Genomic DNA, 5,427 nt, shown 5'->3' on the forward strand with positions numbered 1-5,427 from the left:
ATACCGTCCCACTAGGGGGGCAGGATTTCCACACGAGCCTATGGTGGGGGACACAGTTCATGACACAGCGCGGGTGCAAACCACGGAGGACTCTGACCACGTTCCGTAGGGATCGCTGGCTGGTGGGACCAGCATGGCGGCTGAGGTTCAAATCCTGGCTCTTCTATTCACCAGCCGTGTGCTCTGGGGCCCGTGGCTCAAATTCTCTGGGCCTCTGGGTCTTGGTCTCCTCAGCTGTAAGATGGGAGAGAAAACCGTGCCCACCTCGAGCGCTTGGAACAACGCTGGGGATGTGAGTGAGCTTGATGGGTCACGGCCACTTACGATAGAGAGGGTGTTTATGGGGTTAGGGGGCAGGCGGGTGGCATCTGGGCACCGGGGAGCCAGGACTGGGGCCCTGGGTCCTGAGGGAGATGCACTATCTTCTCATCCACTAGATGGATGAGAAAGACGCCCAGAGAGGGACAGACGCTTATCCAGAGCCACACACCCACCAGTCACAAAGCTGCAGCTGACACTTGGCCCTTGGGTGTCTTCGGGGAGGCAGCGAGGGCCTCTGGAGGGCAGGGCAGGTGGGCGGCCACACTTCCTGTTCGCCGCAGTCCCCAAATGTCCCCATATGTCCCCAGAGACCAGCCCCCTGGCAGCAGCCTCCTAATAGCTGTGTCTAATTACCCCACGGCCCCAGGCAAATGCTGGGAACACCTTTTAAAGGCCCTTAAGCACCCCAACAGCAGCCCCCGGCCCTGCCAATGCCTGGATCCCAAGGGAGCAGCCAGAAGCTCCAGGGAAAGGGGGAAGCACAAAAACAGAGCCCAGTCATTGTCAAGTGCAGCCTGGCTGGTGGCAGCCGGGCTAGAGACTTGGGGCCCCCCTCCTTGCCCCCAACCTGACGGGGTGACCACCAGCCGGCCGCACTCTCCCTGAGCCTCTACTGCCCGATATGCAAAATGGGTTATAGTAAGTGAATTAAGACACGAAGGAGAAGACCAGAGCGGCTCCGGCCCGTGGGAGACCCTATCGTCACGCCACCCTATCGTCATGAATGCTGTCTGTCTGTCCCTCCCGGCCCTCACAGTGGCAGGCAGAGCACGCAAGGGCCGGGAGCACTGCTTGGGGCTAACGCTGCCTGGTGAGGACAGGGGACCTCGGAGCCCCCCCAGGGCAGGGGGAGCGCGAGGGGGCGGCCGCTCTGGAAGGCGGTCAGGCGGTTCCTCAAAAAACGTAAAACGTGGGGTATCCCTCTGACCCAGCGGTCTCACTCCTGGGTGTCCCCCCAAGAGAAACAAGAACCCGTGTCCACGAAAAAAAAACCTGCTCACCGTGTTCGCAGCAGCAGGATCCACAACAGCCTCCAAGTGGAAAGACCCCAAGTGTCCATCGACGGATAAAGGGACACACACAGCATGTCCACCACGCATGGGAGCGTCCCTCGGCCACCAGCAGGAGTGAGGCACCCACACGCGCGGCCCCGGGGACGGACCCCGAGCCCACGACGCTCAGGGAGGGGACCAGACACGGAAGGCCACACGGGGTGTGAGTCCACGTGGGTGACACGTCCAAAACAGGCTCATCCACGGACGACGGGAAGGGGGCTCGTGGGGGCCGGGGGATGGGGGGGTATGGGGAGGGACTACTCTGGGGAAAGGGATTCCTTGCAGGTGATGGAATGTTCTGGAATTAGATAGTAGTGAGTTGCACAACTCAGTGAATGTACTAACAACCAAAGTGAACAGACCCCAGGGACACTGGGCTCAGCAAGAGGAGCCAGACCCCGAAGGACACATCCCGCAGGACCCCACTCCCAGGAGATCCCCAGAGGAGTCCCGTCCACAGAGACAGAGAGGAGAGGGTGGGAGCGGGGGCTGGGGCAGGGGGTGGGGAGTCCGTGCTTCGTGGGGACAGAGTCTCCGTGTGGGGAGATGGAAAGTTCTGGAGGGTGGGGGTGGTCGCAGGACAGGGTGAGTGTGCTTCATGCCGCTGGGCTGTGTGCTTAGAGACAGTTGAGGGGTACCTGGCTGGCTCAGTGAATAGAACATGGGACTCTTGATCTCAGGGTTGGGAGTTTCAGCCCCACCTTGAGTGTAGAGATTACTTTAAAAAAATGGTTGAAATGGTACATTTTTGTTTATCCAGTCATCTATTTGTGGATATTTGTTTCTACTTCAAGCTATTGTAAATAATTCTGCTGCCAACATGGGTATATTAGTATCTGCAGAATTCCTGCTTTCAATTCTTTTGGGTCCTTATCCAGGGGTGGACTCACTGGGTCGGAGGGTGATTTTTGTTTTTTTTAAAGATTTTACTTATTCATCAGAGACAGAGAGAGAGGCAGAGGGAGAAGCAGGCTCCCTGCTGAGCGGGGAGCCCGATGCGGGACTCGATCCCAGGACCCTGGGATCATGACCCGAGCCGAAGGCAGACGCTCAACCATCTGAGCCACCCAGGCGCCCTCCATGCTTAACTTTTTAAGGAACCACGGGACTGTCTTCCCCAGGGGCCGCTCCCCACCACCAAGCCGCGCACCAAGGCTCCAACTTCTCCGCATCCTCAGCAACACTGGGTGTTTTCAGGTTTCTTCTATTAACCATCCTGGGGGCGGGGAGTGGTGTCCACTGAGGTTTCAATGCATTCCCGGATGGCCAGTGATGTGGAGCGTCTTTTCAGGGACGTCTGGCCATCTGTATGTCATCTCTGCAGAAATGTCTGTTCAGGTCCTTTGTGCATTCTCACAATGGCAATGGTGTTCCATGGTGGCAATAAACCACCATTGGGTGGTTTATTTTGTGTTGTTGTTTATACATTTCAGACAATGGACTCATACCAGGATTTGCAACAATGTTCTCCATCCTGTGAGTTGTCTTTTCATTCCCTTGATGGCTCCTCTGATGCACAGAAGTTTTTAATTTCTGTGAAGTCTTGTGTGTCTAATTTTCCCTTCCTTGACTTTTTTTTTTTTAAGTCGGCTCCACACCCAGCGTGGGGCCCAACGCAGGGCTTGAACTCACGACCCTGAGACCAAGACCCGAGCTGAGATTAACAGTGGGATGATCGACGGATGGAGCCACCCAGGCCGGCTCGCTTCGGCGCTGGCTCTGCCATTCGTCCCTGCCACCCCGCCTCTTGGCAGCTCCATCAGTGCCCCCCGGCACTGCCCACCCTGCATCTCCATCAACGCCCCGTCCCGACCGCCTGCCAGAACTAGCTCCCCTCTGCTCTCCAGGGGCTACTGCTGCCGGCCCAGCATGTCCACTAGGCAGTGCCGGGGCTCGTGATGGCTTAGGTGCCCATGAAAATGTGTTCATTTCCTCCAGAATCAGAGCAAATGATGAATACAATAATCATAGCCATATCATCACACATCCGCCCTGGATTATATCTGTCTGTACACCAATGCCGCCATGAAACACCACCTTTAATGTTTTCCGTGGAGGAAGGGACCCGCAGAGGTCCTGGTGCCACCCGGCATCCTGCTCTCCTGGAAGCTGCCAGAGGGAGGTTTCGAAAGCCAAACGGGACCGTGTTGCCCTCTCGCGATACCTGAAAACCTTCCGTGGCCCCCCAGCAGCCTCCCAGTGAACACAGCGTCCAAGCACCTGGGTGGCCCGTCCCCTCCTCTCCCCATCGCCTCCCCTCCAGCCCCTCCCGCCGCCCCTGGGCCTTGGCACGAGCTGTCTCCTCCAACCCATCACTTGTCGCCTAGGTAACCCCCACATCATTCACTCTGGGGGGAAGCCCTCCCCACCAACCGCCTGGCCCCCAGCCAAGGTCAGTTCCATTGTTATAAATGGAACTTTCCTCCTGGAAAGAAGCTCCCCGCCTCCTTCTCTAAAGTTGCCATTTGGCTCTCAAGCAGCAAGAACCCCCACCCCAGCGCCGCCACACTGACGCTGGACAGGGTCACTCTCTGGGGGCGTCCCGGGCAGTGGGGGGGCTGAGCGGCGTCTCTGGCCCCACCCCCTCCATACTAGGAGCCCTGTCCCAGTGTGACAACCACAGAGGTCCCCAGATGTTGCCAAACGTCCCCTGCAGGCAGAATCTCCCCAGTTGGGAGCTACCGCACCGCAGCCTAGAGCCGCAATCAGATACACGCCCGCCTCCCGCGCCTGCGCGCCAGGCTGCCGTCGCCCTCCCTGCGGCCCCAGGGCCCCGCACATGCTGCGCGCGCAAGGCTCGGCCCTGGTCAGGCCTTTTCCAGCTGCCCCGGGGGCTGAAAGAGCGGGACTCAGGAGGACGATGCTACGGGGCGATTGTGCCCCCCCCCAAGCCCCCCGGTGTGGTTGCATTTGGAGGTGGGGCTTGTCGGAGGTGATTAAGCAAAGTGAGGGCACCGGGTGCGGCCCTGATCTGAAAGCACCGGTGGCCTTGGCCTTGCGAGGGAGGCCAGCCCTGCCCACGTGCACACGCGGAGGAGAGGCCCATGAGCACACAGCCGGAGCCGCTGCCGCGAGCCAGGGACAGAGTTCTCGGCGACCTCATCTGCCGCCGGCACCTGGGTGCTGGACTTTCCGGGCTCAGAACGGTGAGAAATCAGGGTTTATGGTTTATAAGCGGCCCAGCCGCAGCACTTTGTTACGGCGGAAGGCCCGGGCTGACCAAGACTCAGCCTGCCTTGCTGCGCCAGGCCTCATCCTAAGAAAGATGACCTTCATATCAAGCAAGATTTACTGAGCACCTACTGTGTGACAAGCTCTGTGCAGGGAACGAAAAAGCCTCAATCCCTGCCTTGTGGAGCTGACCTTCTGGTGGAGACAAAAAACACATACAGGAAAATGTAAAGACAGAGATGTTCTTATAAAGAAAAACAGAGTAGGGGAGTGAATGGATGTTGGGCTATATTAGGGAGGCCCAAGATGGCCTGTGTGAGAAAGTGAGGGATGGGCCAGGTGATTTCGAGAGGAAGAGCCTCCCAGGCAGCAGGCATAGCCCGTGCAAAGGCCCTGGGGCAGCACCGGGCCTGGTGTGTTGAAGGAAGGGGTCCTTGTGGCTGGAGCAGAGTGAGCAAGGTGGGGGGGAGGACAGGGAGGGGACCAGGCAGGTGATGAGGGGCCTTGGGGACCGCAGGGAGAACTTTGGGTCTCACTGAAGGTACATTAGGGTGCTCTCTTCGGCAGCACACACGCTAACATTGGAATGATACAGAGAAGATTAGCATGGCCCCTGTATAAGAATGTCACACAAATTCATGAAATGTTCCACATTTTAAAAAATTTAAGCCAAAAATTACAGGTTTCTTTATTTTTCACTAAATAGGCAACTGCAATACATGGTATAATGAAATGGACAGAATAAATATTCAATTTAGTTTTCCATCCATGAGAATCTCACAGCAAAATCATAGTTATTTTGTAAAAAGAAAAGAAAGTAATAAAACATATGAGGGGATCTAGGGAGGGAGACCACCTCATCTCTGTGTTCAAAACTCTC

General features: G+C 57.2%; 1 non-coding gene across 1 annotated transcript; it reads left to right on the forward strand.

Moving 5' to 3' along the window:
- The first annotated feature begins 5,098 nt into the window (after positions 1-5,098).
- Positions 5,099-5,205, forward strand: LOC123326931. Its single transcript, XR_006541402.1, has one exon. It is a non-coding gene; the product is annotated as a U6 spliceosomal RNA (small nuclear RNA).
- Positions 5,206-5,427: the final 222 nt, after the last annotated feature.

This window comes from Neomonachus schauinslandi, chromosome 1 (assembly GCF_002201575.2).
Source record: "Neomonachus schauinslandi chromosome 1, ASM220157v2, whole genome shotgun sequence".
Classification (NCBI taxonomy): domain Eukaryota; kingdom Metazoa; phylum Chordata; class Mammalia; order Carnivora; family Phocidae; genus Neomonachus; species Neomonachus schauinslandi.